Source organism: Leguminivora glycinivorella, chromosome 1, assembly GCF_023078275.1.
Source record: "Leguminivora glycinivorella isolate SPB_JAAS2020 chromosome 1, LegGlyc_1.1, whole genome shotgun sequence".
NCBI lineage: Eukaryota > Metazoa > Arthropoda > Insecta > Lepidoptera > Tortricidae > Leguminivora > Leguminivora glycinivorella.
The window spans coordinates 5,735,137-5,759,153 of NC_062971.1; the positions used below are offsets into that span (position 1 = coordinate 5,735,137).

Genomic DNA, 24,017 nt, shown 5'->3' on the forward strand with positions numbered 1-24,017 from the left:
GCTGTCTATTTGGATCGCAATAATATTTAATTTAATTTTGATATTTTTGAACCTTAATAAAATTTTGACATAGATTTATTGGTGACTCACCAATAAATCTATGTCAAAATGGTGAGGCACATGGTCTCAACTGAAAGTACCTACTTGAATAATTATAATAAGTAACATTACAAAATTCCCATTTTCATCATCGTCTACTTGCCGGGCACGAGGCACGATTTTACTTTTTTTATAATTTTCCTTCTCTAAAATATAAAGGAAGATTTAGAAGAGAAGAAGAAACTCCCTTCTAAATCTTCCTTTATCGAATATAAACTTTAGTTCAAAAGCTCACGCCTGACGTACACAACACATATACCATTATACCTAGTGCTTCATATTATAGGTATGTTACTTAAACTATTGTTTTGACATCAGCTGACTGACTTCACCGAGTCTAGTTACACGGCGACCAATCAGCCCACTATCCCCGTAACAAACGATACCCACCGGTCGCCAACCCGACCGCGTTAAAAACACATTTTTTCCCACCACACTACTCCTTCAAAACCACTCTTCAAACCCACCGGCTATTACCTAAACGACCGTATTTCTTATCGTTAATAATTCCTCGGTAAAACCACTTCGAGTTCTGCAAATCTGAACTTAACTTGTAGAAATGTAGCTGTCTCTTTCTTTTGTACGGTTAGTGGGCCGTGGGAGCGAGAGCGAAAAGCTCGAGTCTTGCTAGCGGGACATCGACCAGCAGCTTTCAGAAAAACTTAGGTGAGATGCGGTGCGTTGCAACTTGGAAATTATGGTTAAAAGCTTTCTTTACACCGTGTGCCTACCTACTTATCAGCATTTATAAAACGTAGAGTTTTAGCGTCACAATTAAGATTTAGTTGTGTTTATTTAAAGCATTTCAATAAACATATTTATTTAAAAAAGTATTAATTTTATTGCATTTTTGTGATTTTACACATTTATCTCCCTACTTATACCTACTTAGAGCATCAGAAAATTTATGCAAACAATTATCCATACTAATATTATAAATTGGAAAGTGTGTGTGTCTGTTTGTTTGTCCGTCTTTCACGGCAAAACGGAGCGACGAATTGACGTGATTTTTTAAGTGGAGATACTTGAAGGGATGGAGAGTGACATAGGCTACATTTTGTCTCTTTCTAACGCGAGCGAAGCCGCGGGCAAAACCTAGTAGTACATATATTAAGTGATATATCATGCGATTATAACCATGAGAAGGAGTTAATAGTGACAGGAAAATAGTAATAAAAATAAAACCCTTTCTACATTAACTTTTTCACACACTATTCTCTAATCAGCTTTCTATTTTACTAAATTCAGTTTATCTCGAGAGCTGAGAGAAAGAGAATTCCACCACAAAAGCTCCACAGCAAGTCAACCCAAACAAAAACCAAACCGAGTTACAACGCCACACAACTGCCGCTACTTGCCCCGTGGACATCGACAAAAACCGTGCAGCCTACGTTTGTGTGTGTGCGTGCATACCAACACACACAGCCGCGCCGCATACCGAGGCGCGCGGGCGCACCGATCGTTGCGTTTTGCATCGAAGCCTCAGTTCTAAAGCTACTTTTAGGGTCATCAAACGCTTTATAGACGTCAAAACTTTGTTATCTTACAACCCTATTTTTAATTATAAAAACAGTGCGTGCAAGTGGAGATAATCAAATGAGAGTATAGACTGTACTGTGACATAGTTTCAACGTGTTAAGTTTTAAGTTAAGGTTGTGTTTGTGGTTAAGTGAAAAGTGCTGGATAACTAAGGTGTGGTGACATCAGTGCTATGGCAGGGCACGTGAGGGGTTGAAAGATGTGGAAGGACACTTTCTACGTGAAATCTGTAAGGAAAAAGGAGACCTAAATAGGTGAGTTTACATTAAGTAATTTTTTTTGGAAGATCATTGACGATAATGTCATAACTGGTTAATATCTGGCTTCGATAGATGCTATATATTGATTTAGACTAACACGATTTGCACTCATAATTTTAGCTCGTCGGGCCAAATATAAATGTAAGTGTTTACTCGATAGATGCTTACTGACACGACAATTAATAAGTGTTCAAATAGGTATCTACCAAAGAAGAATATATGCTTCGTTCGAAGACATAACGCTATAAGTTAATGAATATCTATAGCATAGAGCTTTGAATTTTATCACAAGTCCTTATTCCAGTTCAGCCAAATTTAAAACCTCAAACAAAACAAAATAAAAGAATCCGTTAATAGTATTAGATTTGAAGTTTTTTTTTAATACAATGCATGTAAAGACAAAAACCTACATAACCCCGCTTAGTAAGCAGTTACGACAGGTGTCACATGCACGTAGCCGTCATTAAAACACAGTACCTACACGGTTTGTGTATTCATTTTGAATTGAAGAGATTTAAAAGGAAACATTTGCACATCGATCAACACATCGATCACAGTGAGTGCCGAAACTTTCGAACAACTAGAAAGTAAGATAGCTAAAGCCATACATCTGTGTGAAGATTGGTTTAGTGCAAATGGCCTAAAGCTGAACTCCAATAAGACGAGCATAATGTTATTTCACCCCAGAAGACCAACATCAGCAATTGAAGTATCACTAGGTAATGATAGACTTGTTCAGACAGTAAATGAAGTAAAATTACTAGGTTTTCAGTTAGACTCTGAACTAAAGTGGAACAAACACATAGAAATGGTATGTAATAGAATGGCTAAAGGGGTTTATGCATTACGACAGTTAAAAACTTTAATATCAGATGTCAGCTTAAAAGAGACCTACTATGCTTACGTTCACTCAATACTATCATATGGAATAATTCTGTGGGGAAGCTCTTCTGATAATGAACGCGTCCTGAAGATGCAAAAACAGGCAATCAGAGTACTTGTTGGTGCAAAGTTTAGAGATTCTTGTAGGGAGCACTTTAAAAAGTTAAGTATTTTAACATCTGTCTCAGTTTATATAATGGATGTGATAATGTATATGAGAAGGAACATTCATGAATTCAAGATACGTGCTCAATGTAACCCTCGCCATACTAAAAGATCTCTAGATATAATACCGAACGTAAATAGATTAAAACTTACTAAACGCTTGCCAAATGCAGTGGGTTGTTTGCTCTATAATAAATTACCTTACCACATAAAAAATATCAAGCAGGAGGGTTTATTCCGTACACGGCTGAAATCGCTGCTATTATCTTGCACACTGTATAGCGTTAAGGAGTACCTAAATAATGACTACTCTGAATTTGACGTGGTTTTAAATTAAAATAAATGGTAGTAGGTACTCCTATAAACTAAAAGATGTAAATCTTATTGTAATATCTAATGTAAATATGTAGTTGTAGATATGTACATAATTGCCATATTTGACGATAATTGTATAAAATACTTATAAGTTTGATGTAATACAAATTTATATTGGGTTTTTATAATTAAATAAATTATTCTATTCTATTCTATTCTATTTGTATTCCTAATCTAATATAAACACCCAAAAAATACTATATCTAGTGGTAACAGTACAGTCAACCAATTGGAACCCTAGGCCACTCTACAACCATGTCAAACTGACAGACAGTGACAGATTTAAACAATCTGATTTATAACGTCACTATGACATAGTTCTACAGTGGCCCAGGGTTCCGATTGGTTGACTGTACATTCATCCTTCTACAAATGTCAAATGCTATTTTCCTTTCGGCATTAATATTCGGGTTCTCTTCCCTTAACCGCGAAAAAAGTAAACTTTTTTTTATTATTATAAATGGGCTTACTCTTGACCACAGACTAGCCAAAGGCAAAGACGTGGCCTACGATGGAGTGAGCTCGCCCAGAAGATGCCTGTTCACTCTTGATTTGAAGGTTGCCGGGTTATATGAGGTTGTTGGGTTACTTGCTCCAAATTGGAATAGTTCTCGCGTTTGCAGAATTTTTAATCTCAAAGAAAATGTGACATCTGACACATATCCAATGATGTAAAGGGTGTAGACGGCTGCCTTAGCTCTAAAGCACCCTGTACTTAAATAAGGGCACAAGTCTGTTGAATACGTGAAACTTCTTGAACTTTTTTTACATACGTTTGAAAGGTAGGGGTCCAATATTTGATCTTCGACCATTCGATTTTCTGAATTTCGTTCAATAATATATCCACTACTATTTAAATTGTACTAATATACTTACCCCCTTATTCATAAACGTTCACTAAGGGCCACTTGCACCAACGAAAATGGAGGGTTAACATACCATTTTATATGGAATTTGACAGCTGATAGCCCACTAACCCTGAGTTAAGTGATTGGTGCAAGTGGGCCTAAAGTTATTAAGAGGATACGGTAGCGAAAATGCTAAAATGGAAAGGAGCCCCCCTTTCAACTTGGGAATTTTAGTTAAATATACAAGTGTTATTAACTAGATTTATCGAAAAAAAATTGTCCACTGAAGCTTTAGTAGTTTCAACTCTGCCTACTTTACAGGGATACAGGCGTGATTGTATGTATGTATGTATGTAAATTGTCCATTAAGAACAACTCAGTCAAAAGATATTTAAAAAAAATCTTTAAAATCGAGGTTCCGCTCTCGACTCTTTCCTCCTTCAAAACTTAATCAATCGGAACGATATTTGAGAATCTGAATAACAATAAATAATCTATGTCGGACCGTTTAGCTTTTTTGGTTAATTGTTACCAATCTTGAGTATCACACCTTTTTTTGCGCCACAATGAAAAAGGAAGTTTTTGGAATTTTTTGATTGGCTCTAGATTCTTTAAAAAGCAGAATATCAAAAAAATCAAAACGGTCCGACACAGATAAAAATAATAACAATCTGTGTTGAAAAAATCATTGCCCTGTCTTCAAAAACCAGGGAGGAAATAGTCGAGAGCGTTTGTATGGAGAATTGACCCCTACCGTATCGTCTTAAGCCGACAAAGTTCGTTTGGCCCTTTCTATCACACCAATATGTCGGAAAGGTACAAACGAAATTTGTCGGCTTGATATCTTTAGTGAACATTTATGAATAAGGGGGTTAATCAAGAACGAGGGGTACGAGTAATGACCACTAGATTTAAAATTACTATAGTTTCCTTTTTCAAAAAAGCATAACGCCGTGGTTTGCGTGGGCGACGGTCGCGCGATGGTCGCGCGACGGCGATGCGACGCATACGAAATCAAACCTTATCGATATGGAAGTCGACGATGCGATGAGACGCGACGGCGACGGTCGCGCGACCGTCGCCCACGCAAGACACGGCGTTGGTTAGACAGACTTTTGATCGGCGAATTCGTGCGTTCGAAATTCAAAAATCGGTCCCTAGTATAGGGTTCGGGTGTCGGTGTAATTCTAATAATGTGACCCAACTCAGCTGTCTGTCATTAAATTAAATCAATGGTCACGCAGCAGCTGCGGTCACTTTGATGTGGGACCTTTGCAAAAGTTGTCTTTGGGCTAAATACAATTACACGATACGGTACGACGTTGTGACGAGGTACGCTACGTCGTGTAACGCCGTGTCTTGCGTGGGCGACGGTCGCGCGACTGTCGCCGTCGAATCTATCGATAAGGTTTGATTTCATGCGTCGCATCGCCGCTTCGCGCGACCGTCGCCCACCGCCATACGTCGTGTCGTAGAATCTATCATATGTTTATCATATAAATATTATCATGCCGTCTTTTTTCTTCACGTTGGAGAAAAAGGTAAGCATACTCACAGACCTTTCAAATTTCTATGATAAACATATGATAGTGGACTATCGGCCTTAGAATACATTTAAAAGTGGAAAGTATCGTAGTACGGTGAGAATTGAACTCACGGCCTCTGGATCAATACTCCAGCGCTCTGTCAACTGAGCCAGCGTTTTCCACCAATTACCGGGACCGCTGGGGTATCGATCCAGATGCCGTGAGTTCAAGTATCACCCAAGGTATTTTCCACTTTTAAATTTATTTTAAGCATTGCCATCACAAACGTTTCTGCTAATCAAAAGTTAAGAAACTTACCACGTACAATTAATTCTTTTTCACATGGTTCCTTTCCTTGTTGAACCACGAGGCTGTTGACATGGCAGCGATTCTTATCACAGTTATCACATGGTAGACTTCGATTTTTTTTTAAATTTCAACGGGCCTGATCCGATCGTAATATATGGATTTGATATGTCATGTCAATGCCAACCATGGCAGTTTCTTATATAGGTTCTACAAAAACCTATCGTTACCCAGTTTGTGTCTGGGACAGCGACATCTTTTAGGTAACAAACAAAACTATACTATATCGGCCCGAACGGCCACATTTTATCTTTTGAAATGTAGTATACGGAATAGTTTACGACGCAACCAATTTTGGGAATGAGGATAGTGTTCGGTCCGATATATAGTATTCTTTTGTTTGTTACCTAAAAGATGTCGCTGTCATTTGATTTATCGGGTAATTCCTGCTTCGCATTTTGAACACTACAATAGCATGTCAAACGGTCCTGTCGCAAACCCGTATAGAAACGTCGGAAATAAAGCAAAATTAATTATGTTGCATCGCGATAGTGGCTGGTGGTGTTGACACCCCGTTTTCGTGCTAGTCGAGGGCGAAGGTAATAAACACGCGATCTTAGGCTTTCTTAGTGACTGTCTACAGCGAAGCTGTACATCTTTCCCATGATCGTTTTGTGCGATATTTACGCCCACGTTTTGTTTTCTCTACAATACTATCTTTAGTACCAACTGTTATCAATCTAAAATACATACATACATACATATACATATAATCACGTCTGTATCCCATAAAGGGGTAGGCAGAGCACATGAACTACTAAGTTTCAGTGCCACTCTTGGCAAAAAGGGGTTGAAAGAAATCCAAATTGTGACATTGCAGTGACAGGTTGCCAGCCTCTCGCCTACGCCACAATTTAACCCATATCCACAGTTATGACACCCACGGGAAGAAAGGGGGTGGTGAAATTCTTAACCCGTCACCACACGGGACAAAATCTACAATATGACCAAAACATTTATTTACCCATTTTGTAACAATAGTTATACTTTTTACAAGATAAGTATACCTAATCGCCTACATTGCACAAAATATCTCTCGGATACAGTTTTTTACATATCTCAACTGAATACAAAATTTCGCATTTTCCAGTCTGCTAAGCTTATATTTTTGTACGGGCGAGATAATTTTTTGCTATTGTGGATCAGTGGATCCGCGAACCCGTCCTTATGTCATATAACACAGTGCATCTATCTCGGTAGTGATTAGGTATGATACTTAAAATATTCAACTGACGGCACTAAGAATAGTATGAAATGGGGTCAAAAGTGGTTACCACAGATGTCATATACCATAGATTAAGCAAACGTATCTACTTAGAGTGTCAAATGAACTCGGTAAAATCCACTGAGTTGTCCATCTTTAATCGCTGCTTGCAGCTTTCGGGTGTTAATTTTTGTAAGTTGATGTCAACAAAAACATTAAAAATGCCTCGTCATGTGATATTTAAATGCAACAACACAAAAATTATGAACACTCAAGGACCTGAGACATACTTAAAATCACAGGCAAGTATCAACTTCAGTACAAAATCTGACACTCTCGGCTCTTATACAAATAAATGAACTTGTTTCTTCTATCTACTTCAGCACGGGAAGCATGGTCGCGCGATAGACGATAAAATATCAGGCCGTCCCTATCGCACTATTAGTAAGTGCGATAGGGACGGCCTGATGTTTTATCATTTATCGCGCGACCATGCTTCCCGTGCTGTGGTGGGTGTGTGGTGGTTAAATACCTACTGTAATTTGTAGTCTTTCTCTTTCGCACTCATGAGATGTTTATATACCTACGTGATGGCATGCCTATTGTACACTTCAATTATCGTTAAGCACATTGCATTGATATTCTCATAACCCTTCTCGACTGTATTTTCTCTATGTCTCAATGGATAATGGTATAGACGAACGTTCTAAGGCAACGCTTTATTGACGTATCAAAGCAACTCCATATTTGGCTCATAACGCTGAAGAATGGGGATAATAGAGTGGACAATAGGACTTGCGGGTTAAGATGGGTAACCACAGTTAATATGACCGTCTTTGGGAAATTCAATTTTATTCTAAAGGTAATAAGAACATCGTTATCTGAAATTGTAGGACGCAAAAGTTATGGCTACCTGTAGCTTGCAAGTGATAAATATTTATTGAAGCTTTTTACATATCCTGAGCGGTTTCGGGGCGGTTTTCTATGTGACACTGATAATGTATTCGAAAAACAATGTTTAAGGTAATTTTGTTAGGGTTCCGTAGTCAACTAGGAACCCTTATAGTTTCGCCATGTCTGTCTGTCCGTCCGTCCGTCCGTCCGTCCGTCCGTCCGTCCGTCCGTCCGTCCGTCCGTCCGTCCGCGGATAATCTCAGTAACCGTTAGCACTAGAAAGCTGAAATTTGGTACCAATATGTATATCAATTACGCCAACAAAATGCAAAACTAAAAAGTGGAAAAAATGTTTCATTAGGGCACCCCCCCTACATGTAAAGTGGGGGCTGATATTTTTTTTCATTCCAACCCCAACGTGTGATATATCGTTGGATAGGTATTAAAAAATGAATAAGGGTTTACTAAGATCGTTTTTTGATAATATTAATATTTTTGGAAATAATCGCTCCTAAAGGAAAAAAAAGTGCGCCCCCCCCTCTAACTTTTGAACCATATGTTTAAAAAATATGAAAAAAATCACAAAAGTAGAACTTTATAAATACTTTCTAGGAAAATTGTTTGAACTTGATAGGTTCAGTAGCATTTGAGAAAAATACGAAAAACTACGGAACCCTACACTGAGCGTGGCCCGACACGCTCTTGGCCGGTTTTTGGTATTTATTGGAAACCAAGATATAGGAAGCTAAGCTGGTCGTCCAGGCTAAAGCTGTTATATGTTCCCACGGATTTTTGCTGATTGTTTATCTGAGAGTGACTGCTTCAAACTAGTTTTTTTGTGTTAGGTACCTACCTATGTAACATTACTAACATTGCTCTAGCCTATAGGAACATTAGGAATCAAGCGCAGCGCAAAGTCACTGCCGTGCTTTTCTGGAAGCGTTTCTGTTGCCTTTATATTTTACTACTCAAAAAAGTTTAATAAAACAAATTGACAGCAGATATTCCTTCCTACAAATAAGTACCTTAGCAGTAACCCTGGGTGGCTAGCCGAATGGCACAAACGCTCACGAAACGCTCACGAAACGAAGCGCTAGTAGATATCTATCTCTATCGCGCTTGCGTATTGGCGCGACAGAGCCAGCGGCGTAGCGCTTTCGTTTGGCGTCGGAGAAATGCCATTCGGCTACGGGGCCAGGGTGGCTAGCCGAATGGCACAATCGCTCACGAAACGCTCACGAAACGAAGCGCTAGTAGATATCTATCTTTATCGCGCTTGCGTATTGGCGCGACAGAGCCAGCGGCGTATCGCTTTCGTTTGGCGTCGGAGAAATGCCATTCGGCTACGGGGCCTGGTCTCTTAAACATGGCCATCTGTAACAGGATTAAAATCAAGTCACTTTCACAACGAGGCTTTAAGGATGAGCATCCACTAAAAAATGAGGTCAATGCTATTTACTGCCTTCTGCCAAACCAGAATAAACACCTTGAACTCTAATAAACCGACACAATAAATAAATATCACTAATGTTATGAGAAAAAAAAAACATTTTATATATTTATTAAATATATTTAACTTATCTTGCCTTAAAAAATATAAAAAAAATTAAACCGACAGAAAAAGAAAGTTTAATGTGATTGTTATGTATATGTTAAATAATCTTACATATATTTATCGCCAATATTGTTAGTATAAGTAGATAAGTACACACTTATCCTACGCAGGTTTTGGTAGTATTATACATAGTAGCTACAATTAAGTGCGGAAAACAGGGAATTCGAAACGTGGTAATAAATAAAAACAACACGAGTTTTAAATCGACACGAGACTTCGTCTTTCTTTAATTTTGTAAATATCGCAAGCAAGTTAACACTTTTTCGTTTAAAAACTACTGATGAGATGTGCTATACAATAGTGCATAATATGTCATGAGCTACTTTGCGAACTAGTGTGGGAATAAAACACCAATGTAAGAAGTACGACTTTTTTTTTTTTTAGGGTTCCGTAGTCAACTAGGAACCCTTATAGTTTCGCCATGTCTGTCTGTCCGTCCGTCCGTCCGTCCGTCCGTCCGTCCGTCCGTCCGTCCGTCCGTCCGCGGATAATCTCAGTAACCGTAAGCACTAGAAAGCTGAAATTTGGTACCAATATGTATCTCAATCACGCCAACAAAGTGAAAAAATAAAAAATGGAAAAAAATGTTTTATTAGGGTACCTCCCCTACATGTAAAGTGGGGGTTGATATTTTTTTTTCATTCTAACCCCAACGTGTGATATATTGTTGGATAGGAATTAAAAAATGAATAAGGGTTTACTAAGATCGTTTTTTGATAATATTAATATTTTCGGAAATAATCGCTCCTAAAAGAAAAAAAAGTGCGTCCCCCCCCTCTAACTTTTGAACCATATGTTTAAAAAATATGAAAAAAATCACAAAAGTAGAACTTTATAAAGACTTTCTAGGAAAATTATTTTGAACTTCATAGGTTCAGTAGTTTTTGAGAAAAATACGGAAAACTACGGAACCCTACACTGAGCGTGGCCCGACACGCTCTTGGCCGGTTTTTTTAGTATGAATAGGTAGACGTTTGACCACGATCACACCTGATGGTAAGTGATGATGCGGTCTACGGTGGATCACGCTTACCTATGAGATACCTATTTACTCTTGCTTTAAAGAGACCTGGATTGTACTCATGTGGGAACATAGACTCAGGCAGGGCATTCTACTCCTTGGCGGTTCGCAAAATAAATGTTGAAGCGAAACGTTTAGTGCGACTTTGTAAGAAGTAGGTATATGTTAGCTAAACATCCATACTAATATTATAAAGGGGAATGTGTGTGTGTCTGTTTGTTTGTCCGTCTTTCACGGCAAAACGGAGCGACGAATTGACATGATTTTTTAAGTGGGGATAGTTGAAGGGATGCAGATGGAGAGTGACATAGGCTACTTTTTGTCTCTTTCTAACGCGAGCGAAGCCGCGGGCAAAAGCTAGTTCTGTATAAACGAATTCTTTAATGAGTATTTTGATGGGTAATTTTAGTCATTACAAATAAAGTTATTGGTAAACGATGGGTGAATTAATAGTGATAAAAATGCGGCAAATTTTGAAATAATCAAACAACTTGAGCACTTACCTTTATCGCATGTTAGCAACAAAGTCAGAAAAAGTATACTACTTTATACGTGGGTGACGTCATTTCCAAACTAAAATGGAATTGGGCAGGACATGTTGCCAGGCAGAGTGATGGCAGGTGGACTAAAATGTTGACCGAATGGTGGCCGTTATCGGATGTAAGAAGCGCCTGGCATCCGTTGGCTCGTTGGGTGGACGACATCCGAAAAACTGCGGGGCACTTCTGGATGAGATTAGCCCAGGACCGGGATAAGTGGCGTACACGAAGGGAGGCCTATGCTCAGCAGTGGGCGATTAATGGCTGAAATGATGATGATGATGATGACTTTATTTAAAGATAAGTGTCCTAATGGATAAAGTTGATGGAATTAATTTTGGTGTTATCTTTTCACGTAATTAGGCAGTTCGTCAGTTTGCCAAAGAGGGAATTTAAGGCACATTTACGTCGTGGGAAATTCAAGATTTAAAAAAAAATTAGCATATGGGCCACTGGGGCACTTTTACACGTCACATACATAACATAATTTTTATATTTGAATTTAAATTACAATTGATACATGTAACATTTGTACCTAATGTAAAACGCTACTACAATTAATTAGAGATGTATAAGGTCTCTTCAAGTCGAAAAAGTATAAAATTACTTTAGAAGTGCAAATGACTCTAAAGTCTAAATGTCACAACTTAAGATAACATGTATAGGTATTATACTTAAAGGATCATGCTTCATATCAGAACTAGCTTTTGCCTGCGGCTTTGCTCGCGTTAAATCTGAAAATTGCCCGCATTTTAAGGAGGTCCGGTCAGAAAGAGACAAAAAGTAGCCATATATCACTCTCTATCCTGTCAACTATCTCCACTAATCACGTCAATTTGTTGCTCTGATTTGCCGTGTAATACGGACAAAACAGACAAACATGCTTCTTTCCCATTTATAATATTAAGTATGGATTTTTGATGGAAAGAGTAACTTTTGTGTGATTGAGTTGATCCACTAAGAAGGTTAATGATGGTGGTTCTTATGAACGTGCTGCATTTAGAATCCAGGTTGATGATCCATTTAGAGTCGTTATTTCGGGAAAAATCTTAATAGGTTTGAGGTGCGCCACAGGCGCCACAGCACAGCGACATCTATCGAGTGTCTGGGTAAACAGTTAAAATACCTTTGATTATACTTAAGTACTACTAACTTGTACTAACGTAATGATTTGATGAGTTTATCGTATTACTTACGTGTTAAGTACTTGATTAAATCTATTGTATTTTTAGGGACATGTTCTTCTGCATTTTTGATAAAAGTTCTCGTTACACTAGTTAATTATTATTTTTGTAATCGATACCTAAATAAAAATAATAAGTACCTCTTTCAAGCGAGAAACGTCAATAGACGTCGCCACATAAGTAAGCGTTAACTAATTACATTTAAATTGACGTTGCTCGCTTGAAAGGGATATGTATGTACTTGTATCTACATGTCCCACAGGTATTCATAAAAACAGAAACATTATTTTCTCACAGCATAAGTACTAGTTTCACACATTTCAGACTCCAAATAGCCTGATTAGGCACACAGCCTAATAAATAACTGTCAGAATCACTTAGCAACCGGACATCGCAATTCTCATCATTGTATGTAAAACGTTTCTGTTTCCAATAAACATGTATTGTATGTATTGACAGCTGAGACTTTGTTGCATGTAAAAAACTGTCGGAAAGAACGCAACCAGCTTCCTCTTGACTTGTTATTGTATTCAAATGGGGGAATTATTTGGTTATATAAATACGTTTTTACAGTGGGTTTGCTATACTGGTGGTAATGAGAAATCCTTGCACCTGACACTTAAATAAGGATAAATTGTCCAAAATGACGATCATTTATGATTTTTTGATCATTGAATCTACGTTAATAGGAGGGTTTATATACATACTAATATTATAAATGGGAAAGTGTGTGTGTGTTTGTTTGTCTGTTTTTCACGGCAAAACGGAACTACGAATTGACGTGATTTTTTAAGTGGAGATAGTTGAAGGGATGGAGTGTGACATATAGGCTACTTTTTGTCTCTTTATAACGCAAGCGAAGCCACGGACAAAAGCTAGTTATTTACATATTTTGTAAAGATATGAATATCAATATCCTGAGTTCAAGAAAATATTTAATCATACCTACTTTCCAAACGTATACCTAACCGTAAACTTCTAAAGTATGTGTACTTATAAAAACTAACATAAAGATGACTTGAACAAATAAAATTTCAAGGAAATCAGATCACCAGTAAGGTTCTCAACATTTGCATAAATAGATAATAATCACTTCCGATCCGAGACAGTTTTATCGGCAAAAGTATGTTAATGTTTAGAAACCATGCAAACACATATTAATGGCTTCATCCAAGGGTGATCGGATACGGTGCCAATATCCAACCGAATATTTAAGCTCTGAGATGTGAATGAACATTTGATACGAACATATTGAGGAAGTGACACCGAGAAAGTGATAAAAAAGTATTACGTCACTTTATTAAGCTTGTAACTTCCGTTGGTTTTTGTATGTTGTACATTTTTAAATTATTTATACCTAGACAACTAGGGAACAAATCAAATTATTTTTAACCGACTTCAAAAAAGGAGGAGGTTCTCAATTCGACTGAATTTTTTTTTTATTTTTTTTTTGTATGTATGTTACTCGATATCTCCGAAAATCGTGGACCGATTTTCAAAATTTTTTTTTTGATCGAATGGGTATACCCCCGAGATGGTCCCATTGGCACCAAGTCGGGGTCTGATGATGGGATCTTGGAGAAATCGAGGGAACTCTTCAAATGTTATAGGCACATGTAATGTTTTTAGTGTATTTTTCAAAGGTACACCAGTATTTACGTCTGATGGTAATAATTTTATGTGGCTGAGTTGATGATGGAAGGTCAACTCCTCAATGGTTAGGAGTTAAAGGATAATTCTTTCACTACTGTACATATATTCGGACTGATACATACACCGTGTTTCCGGTAACACTCAAAACCTCAGACACCCCAACTGATTTTTATTTTTTTAAACTCATCTAGAGTATTCATCTTTTAATCTGATGGTTACTTTTTTTTAAATTGAATTTTTAATTTTTTGTACAGCTCTACTTGACTTTTAGCTCTACACTCATAATAAAATAATTGCTAACTTCCACCATAAACCACAAAACTATTTATTTGTGTACGTTACTGCAGCGACATAAGGTTTACCAATAGACAGCTAAGATGTCACTGTAAAACACTTTAAAGCTTTGTCACAGTAAACTTCAAATTGGACAGGTAATCAAATTTAAACCCAATGTTTAAAATGACAAGGTTGTAATTAGGTACGAGTTCAATTTGTTATGACTTATGATAAACATTAAGATTAAACTGACAAACAACGTCAAACTCGTAGCGAAAAAATAATCGTCCAAGTAACCAGCCAGTATTAATACCCCTAAATACTGAAAAAGGTAAACAACCTCTAGCAATGCGATATACACAATGTTGTCTTACGAGTACAATAGAATAGGCACGTAAATAATAACTAATAATACAAATTTAAATAAAAATATTACCCCCATCAAGATATAGCTGAATCGATTCTACTCTCGATTCTGAACAAACTGTTTTCAGGTTTTTAGTGTTAAGTGAAACACGGTGTATAATATCAATAGGAACCACTAAAAACCGCCTTCAAAAATAAGCGCGTTACAAAACACGGAGAAACTAAAAAGCCAAAAATAATAAACCTTTATTTATTTATTTAAACTTTATTGCACAGTAAAAATATACAGTTACAAAAGGCGAACTTAATGCTACATGGCATTCTCTACCAGTCAACCTTTAGGCCAAACAGAGAAGACCAAAAAAAGGTGCGGGATATGTAAAGAACACTAAAGACTTGATTTTATTGGACTACGTTATAGAAAAAAAAATAGGGACTTATGTAAATATATTTACCTAAACCTAAACCTTTCAATTCAGATTTCTTATCGTATTGCAATAAGCTAAACATCCAAATTATAAACAAATCAATTATTTTTGTAGTCGGTACCAGACCTATTCGTCGCCTTGCTATTGCCTGTTTGCCCCACCCAACCATACACAGGCTGGTACCGACTCCAAAAATAATTGATTTGTTTATAATTTGGATGTTTAGCTTATTGCAATACGATAAGAAATCTGAATTGAAAGGTTTATTATTTTTGGCTTTTTAGTTTCTCCGTGTTTTGTAACGCGCTTATTTTTGAAGGCGGTTTTATTTTTTGTTAAAAAGTTTATTTATTTGTTGATTTTTAGTGGTTCCTAGTGATATTATATGTATCAGTCCGAATACATGTACAGTAGTGAAAGAATTATCCTTTAACTCCTAACCATTGAGGAGTTGACCTTCCATCATCAGCTCAGCCACATAAAATTATTACCATCAGACGTAAATACTGGTGTACCTTTGAAAACTAGACTAAAAACATTACATGTGCCTATAACATTTGAAGAGTTCCCTCGATTTCTCCAGGATCCCATCATCAGACCCTGACTTGGTGCCAATGGGACCATCTCAGGGTTATACCGGTTCGATCAAAAAAAAAATTTTGAAAATCGGTCCACGATTCTCGGAGCTATCGAGTAACATACATACAAAAAAAATAAAAAAATAAAAAAAATAAAAAAAAACATTCAGTCGAATTGAGAACCTCCTCCTTTTTTGAAGTCGGTTAAAAATCAACAAATAAATAAACTTTTTAACAAAAAATAAAACCGCCTTCAAAAATAAGCGTGTTACAAAACACGCAGAAACTAAAAAGCCAAAAATAATAAACCTTTGAATTCAGATTTCTTATCGGATTGCAATAATCTAAACATCACAATTATAAACAAATCAATTATTTTTGGAGTCGGGGCCAGCCTGAGTATGGTTGGGTGGGGCAAACAGGAAATAGCAAGGCGACGAACAGGTCTGGTACCGACTACAAAAATAATTGATTTGTTTATAATTGGGATGTTTAGATTATATATATATACTATACTAAGGATTATTTATATAGGATTTACATACTTCATACTTAGAATCGTTCGTACCTCGATTTTTTAGCGCCACCTAATACCTTAAGAAGATCATAACTACACTGATGATGCCTACCATTTTTTTTTTCAAAATGTGTATTGGCGTGATATCATGATTTTAAAATAAATAAATATGTTATTTGTTCTTATAAAATATAAAAATACACAAAAATATTTGGGGAAAATATGATTTCAGCCACCAAAAAGGCCCATACATTTCAGGGGTACGCTTTTTTGTATGGGCTTTGTCAGTCCAGCATTAAATCTTTCTTGCCTATACCTTTGAAAGTATGGATTACCATTTTCCTTTATCAATTAATCGATACCACTTTTTGCACAATCATTTTTTCTCGCCCATAGAAAGAAAATAAATGGATAATTAAAACAGCTATCTCACTAAAGGTGACGGTAGCAACTGCCAATCAAAGTACAGTGTCCCTCAGGAAAAATGTACGGACTTATGTCCGTTATCTCTAGACTAGATGCTCAAGTTATCTGACTTTGTAGTTCTGAGCTCCACATTGCGCAGGAGACGCGTTTAATAGCAGGAAGTAAGAGTTAAAGCCAGGCGGTCTAGACACACACCATATCCACCATATCAAAAAGGCGTAAGGACAGTATCATTTCTAAAACACAACATTCCTTTCGTATTAAAGAAATGGCTAGCATTAAAGCCGCAGATAAAAAGGGCACAAGAAACTTAAAAAGCTAGACACATATGCTGTTATTGAAGAAATATCGGTTATCATCTAGTCCGATCGACAGATAAAGTGACAGAGTGATAAAACACGTTTTGCTTCATAAATGGGGCTAGAAAGAGATAAAATGCGCGTCATTAACCGAACTAACGAAGTCGTTTAATATTTATGCGTCAAATATGAATAACGTAGTGAATGTTTTAATAACGGTATTTTTCATATTTCTAGTACACTTAATACTTATATCAGATCTGACCCTTATGAACTAGTTGGTCGAGGTTGGTCGATGCATTGTTTACTCCGCGGGTCGAAGTAGGTCTTGGCATGTGGTACAAGTTTGTCGCTATTTGCTTTTATTATTTTATCCTGGGATAGTTAATTTCATAGTCCACGTGCATTTTTAGCCACAAATTATTCTCTATGTATAACGCCGTGTCCCGTGGCTTGCGTGGGCGACGGTCGCGCGACCGTCGCCGTCGCGTCTCATCGCATCGTCTACTTCCATATCGATAAGGTTTGATTTCGTATGTGTCGCATCGCCGTCGCTCGACCATCGCGCGATCGTCGCCCACGCAAGCCACGGCGTTAATAATATTGCGTGTGATATTATTTATAAGTGTATTTTACCATACCTACTGGGAATAAAGTCGGAAATAATATATAAAATATGATTGCTTAAATGCTTTTGTTAAAGTAAAGCAATCCCAAAATTACATACATACCCAATACCCAATTACCCATGCATCAACTAAATAATTATTTTCGTATTTTTCTTTTAATTTACTTTTCGTTTGGTGTATTCAAGCTACTTATGAAGCTCAAAACCAATTAGGTACTTATGTATGACCCATATACAAATTTCATTTTGCAACAATACCTACAGATGCCGTAGCCGAATGGCATTTCTGCGACGCGAAACGAAAACGAAACGCTGCGAAAGGTAGTCTCGTTCTGTCTCGCCAATCCGCAAGAGCGATAGAGATAGATATCTACGAGCGTTTCGTTTCGTGAGCGTTTGTGCCATTCGGCTAGGTATCCAGGTCCTTCTGTGGAGAATGACCACAATTGGGCCCACGGTGTTCCCCCCCATGAACACTGAACAGTCAAGCTGTATGCCCGGAGTGGTTTAGTGGGTATTCTCCTCCCGCGCTCCTCACTCGGAAGAGCAGCAGGTTGATGGAGCGAGTCACACATATCCCCTGTAAGACCTTGACCCCTTTGAAGGCTGGGGGAATGCGTAAACGCATTCCACTTCGAGAAAAAAAAAACGGACAGACGGACATGACGAAACTATAAGGGTTCCGTTTTTGCCATTTTGGTTACGGAACCCTAAAAAAGGTATCCAGGTCTAGTGAGAGGCGTTTGTTTTATGCGGCACAATACAAATTACAAAATCATTCTAACAATTCCAACTACATACCTACCAGATTAGTATCTTGAGTATCGGTACTTCAGAAAACGCACATTCAAATTTATCTGCAATAAAATATCAGTCCATAATTTCCAAGATTAAGAACACGCAATTTCTCTCGTCGAATCACCCTTTAATTTGTCCGCAAGCACTAATGAAAATGTGCATTTAAGTATTAATCTAGAAATCGACATTTCACTACAGGTTTCTCTTCATAGTGTACGTGACGGGAATTATAGGCCGAGAGCTTACAGTAAATCAGTGTCCCAATTACTTCATGCTCGTATATGGATTTATGGGATTTATGATTATTGGTAGGGCTACCGTTTAGAGCTGATGTTAGAATATGCGGTATTCAAAGTTCAAACATATAATAATAATTTGAGAGAGTTTGACCTTTATGTCGGTGACCAAATGCAGTGCAGTTTGCAAGGAATAAGGTGGTTTAAGTTTTAGTACACTATTGAAAACTGAGAGGACAATAAAAAAAAAAAACGTATATTAGGTATACGTAATTCTGACCAATGCGGTTCCAATGACACAATATGTAGAAACGTGTCACAATGAATAAATGTGATTATTTCTATGACATTAATCAGGTCAGGAGTGATGTATGTATCGTATCGAGAAGATCGCACATAGTCAATCTAGTTATGAATGAATGTATAAATAATATTAATAAGTCGACTGTATACACATTTGCTAGACCATTTTGTTATCATTATAGTATTACGTTGGAAAGTTGCAATGTACAATGCAACCTCGGTAGAATATGAATTACTTATATCAGAATATGTCAGTGTCAAAAAACGTTTCTGTTTGAAGAAACGTCGTTTTAAATTCCAACATTATCTCAATGTTCATCGGTCCGATAGTTCCAGAAAAAAAATTAAAGAATGTGTCAGCTGTTTTTCTTGTTGTGATAATTATCCCCTGCCGTGATCCCCGCCGTAAGCTCATTATGTTTTCCTACTAATATCGGATAAATCACTCTGGCGGGACAAGCTAGCCAATTTGCCAACTGGCCGCTACCAGAGTAATCTAGAGAGAAAGTATCCACAACCTTCAATTAGTGATTTGTTATGCCAGTAAGGCGAACGCTGATCCGCTTTTAATTGTAAAACACCTTCATTAAACGACCAGCCTCTTCTACTATAAAGCTGCGCACACGTTCGCTTTAGCTCTTGGTTCTCATGACATATTATATTGTATGTTTAGTTTCAGGGCATCTTTATATGATCTAAGTATATAATTTAATCAGTATTTCTTTCTTGCGTGAATTATTTATCAATCATCAGATAAAAGTTATTTTATGTCTTTTGCCAGGCCTCAAACTGTCTAAGTTTTATCAAACATCTTGCGATCCGTTATCCAACCGAATTACAGTCACATTTACGGTAGTAATACATTAGGATACCTCATGCGAAACAGAAATACCTAAGTAAATATAAATAACACCTCTTGTCAGTTGCTTAAAACACAGCGCTGCTTGAAATGTATCTAAGATATCTAAAATAAACACATAAAAAACCGGCCAAGAGCGTGTCGGGCCACGCTCAGTGTAGGGATCCGTAGTTTCCCGTATTTTTCTCAAAAACTATTGAACCTATCAAGTTCAAAACAATTTTCCTAGAAAGTCTTTATAAAGTTCTACTTTTGTGATTTTTATCAAAAGATATTTCAAAAAAATCTTTAAAATCGACGTTCCGCTCTCGACTCTTTTTTCCTTAAATAACAATGAAATAATCAATGTCGGACCGTTTAGCTTTTTTGGTTAATTGTTACCAATCTTGAGTATCACACCTTTTTTTGCGCCACAATGAAAAAGGCCGTTTTTGGAAATTATTGATTGGCTCTAGTCTTTAAAAAGCAAAATACCAAAAAAATAAAAACGGTCCGACACAGATAAAAATAATAACAATCTGTGTTGAAAAAATCATTGCTCTATCTTCAAAAATCAGGGAGGAAATAGTCGAGAGCGTTAGCATGGAGAATTGACCCCTACCGTATCGTCTTAAGGGTTCTTAGTTGACTACGGAACCCTAAAAATGCCATAGAACGAGACGATTCCGTTGATATAACCTAATTTGATCGAGCAGATACGGGCACCAAGCCCGCATTGGAGAAAGTAGGCAGGAAAGAAAATAAAAAAGCTTGTGCCGGCCTTCATTGAGTTCCGATTTATCCAGTGTTTGCCTGTAGGTAATTATAATCTTACCGTTTATCGATTTGGTTAGTCTAAAAATACCTACTATTTTTTTTGAACACAGCAAGAGCAAGTCATTAAAATTGACGTTAATGGTTGAAAAATTCTGACTATTCTCAATAAAGTGCGAACTGCCACTCGGTCACTTGAAGGTCACACAGGTCTTTCTGGACCTCATCGATCCATCGGGGCCTGGGCCTTCCGACCGGCCGTTTTTCAGTAGATCGCAACTGGTAAGCTCTTTTGGCCGCACGATCCTCTCCCATCTCATTAATATTTTGATTACCTATACGATTTTGACTCTTGGAGACCCCATACATCTCTAAGGATAATTAGATTAAGTATTAATCTTTATACATGTCATTTGCATCTTTAATTTTAGACTTCTTTTTTTCCATCCTTGTGACATTTAGAGTCATTTGCATCTCTAAAGTAATTTTAGACTTCTTTTTTTTGTATTTGTAGTTTTTAGTTGAATACATATCGTCATTTAGAGACCTTATATATCTCTAATCATTGTATTTAGCGTAATAATTTAGTTAGAACTTAGAATTAGTATTATCAATTGTATTTAATTTCAGTTCAACTTGTATATTGACGTGTAAAAGTGCCCCTGTGGCTTATTTGCTGAATAAATGATTTGTAATTTGTAATGGCCGAGATAGGAGCGAATAGCGGAGTCTAGTGTCGGAGGCCAAGATCCACTTCGAGTCGCTGAGTCATCGCAGTAAGTAAGTAAGTATTCTCAATAAAGTAAAACGTCAGTCAGTAGACAAAAGATGATGCATTTCTTTAAGCTACAGATATTTTCTTTCCATGTTACAAACTCTCACCCCACCCCATGCTCACCCCAAACATTTCATTAAAGTGTCAAAAGGGGCTCAATGTATTTTATTCGGTTCCGCACAGACCGCCCAAATGTCCGGAATACCATTATTTCGTGACGCGAAAGACAATCTCTTCTTCTTCGCATCCTGTTACCCTCTGCTGGGGTGTAGGGCTCGAATCATATTTCTCCATTTACTCCGGTCTTGGGCAGTTTGGGTGACCGAAAGACAATCTTAGTACAAATGTGACAAATGTCGTTTAAATTTGTTCCTGTTCCAACATGGGATCGATGAAGTCCGATTAGCAATCCCACGCACTTCAATTAAACGCTTGTGAACCTTCTTTGGCTGTGACCGTTAACCCAGATTGTGTACCTACCTGACTTTACAAATAGTCCAGGCTTGCATTAAAACTGCAAGAGGAAACATATGAACCTGATCTTCAAAAGAAGGACATGATGTCAATATCAGGGTCCTCATCAGCATTGAGGGAACGACTGAAATAACCACAATACAAAATTTAAATTAAAAAAAAAACTACGACATAAGTGAACCTATTTCCATCAAACATTGCTAGGAGTAAGTAGGGACACTCCCGACTAATTCAGCTTGCAAACAAAAAACTAAATCTTTATCGGTTCATCCGTTCGGGAGCTACGATGCTGCAGACACACACACACACACAAATAGACAGACAGCAATAGAGCAAACTGCAAGAGGCCATGCACTTAAAGGGATATAGGCCTGTAGAGGAACCTGATCTTCAAAAGAAGAACATGATCTCACGATCCTTAGCATTGAGGGAACGAATGAAAAAAGATGGTTTTAGGTTAGGTATGCACATTTTTAATCAAATAATTAGATAGTGCTACCAAAGATGGCCGCAAAGCTAGGTCGTGTACACATAGCTTTAGAACTGGGTGCTACCAACACGTCAGATGCGAGATAAATGGCGGACAACTTTAGATCAGTTGGAGTGGATCGTAGCGTAATGAATGTGGAGAAACGATACTGCTTAATATGCGGCTTTCCCTGGTTAAGGCGGGGCTGGTTTAGTGGGGTTCAATTGTGTAAAGGTGTTACACTGCCTTATTGCATTTCAGTTGATGTTTGTTTGTTTCTATTGTTTTCGCTAGATACCTGTTAGCATAATTGCTCACAAACTAGTAACAGTTTCCTAAGCCCGCCTACCGAGGGGCTCAGCAGCACCATGTCGTCTGCGTAACTAATGTTATTGACACTTGTGTTCTGTATGCGACAGCCGACATGCATGCTACTGAGCTCCTCGATAAGTGCATTCATATACAAGTTAAACAATTTAGGGGAAGTCAACCCCCCCTGTCTTACCCCACATTCAAGGCCATACTCATCAGACATAAGGCAGCTTGATGATAACTTGCCGTATGGTGGAAAATCGTTGTTATGAGCATTAATTACATTATAGCGATGAAATTATTTCATTATTTGTTAATCTGTTGTGTCGTTTTGCGGGCTAAGGCCAATCATTTCGAAAAACGACGGGATCGTGGCGCCATCTCCTTCTCGGTCTGCCGTCACTCCACACTATGATTGGTGACATTGGTGTCTAGCCATATATAAGCCTCTAAGGCTGTCAGGGCTACGTCAGCTACTTAGGTTTTGGAGCGCAAGATAAAATAAATAAATAAATAAATATTGGGGGACACTTTACACAGATCAACCTTGCCCTAAACTAAGCAAAGCTTGTACTATGGGTGCTAGGCGACGATATACTTAGTACTTATATAGATAAATACACACTTAAATACATAGAAAACATCCATGACTCAGGAACAAATATCTGTGCTCATCACACAAATAAATGCCCTTACCGGGATTCGAACCCGGGACCGTGGCTTAGCAGGCAGGGTCACTACGCGCTAGGCCAGACCGGTCGTATGAATATATGAAGATGGTCGTATGAAGATGGATATGAATAGCGATGAAAGGAGCTGTGATTGTGTTTCAAGTGCGTCTGAACTTTGAAATGACGAAAATACTCTCAAATGCTGCCCACTAGTTGATTTACTAATCAGCCCTACAAGTGATAACTAGGTACCTAGTCTGATAATTAATTCACAGAACACAATTCGGTTTCAAGACAAGACGCAATGCAGTTTAAAATGCACACTGCACGGTTCAAACCTTTCCTGGAAAAGCCGCTACACATCACAAAGGTACTGTTAGTGTGAATCTGACTGGATTAGACATGAGAATGCCTGGCTAGATAAGTAATGGCTAGCGAAGACCGCGAGTGCCGTTATCGACCGTCTTCCTTTTTTCACACTGTTGGAGAGAGATCACAGGTTTAGCGCCACGGGAACTTTCTTAACTACATTGTAAGACTTATGTCGTTGAAATAAGTATCATTTACAGTCATGCTTGTAGGCATATGTGCAATGTAAAGAAATGATCCTGTTAGTAACTTTGTTGCCGCAATGGCATGGGATCGAAAAATCCTTATAAATACTAGATTAAGCGTTTCC

The 24,017-nt window shown here is 37.6% G+C and overlaps 1 protein-coding gene across 1 annotated transcript in view; it reads left to right on the plus strand.

Moving 5' to 3' along the window:
- Nucleotides 1-1,560: 1,560 nt before the first annotated feature.
- LOC125231011 (F-box/LRR-repeat protein 7-like) overlaps nucleotides 1,561-24,017 on the plus strand; it is a 127,419-nt gene continuing 104,962 nt past the window's right edge. The window contains 1 exon segment of the mRNA XM_048136349.1: nucleotides 1,561-1,892. The gene's annotated coding sequence lies outside the window, so the exon portion shown is untranslated.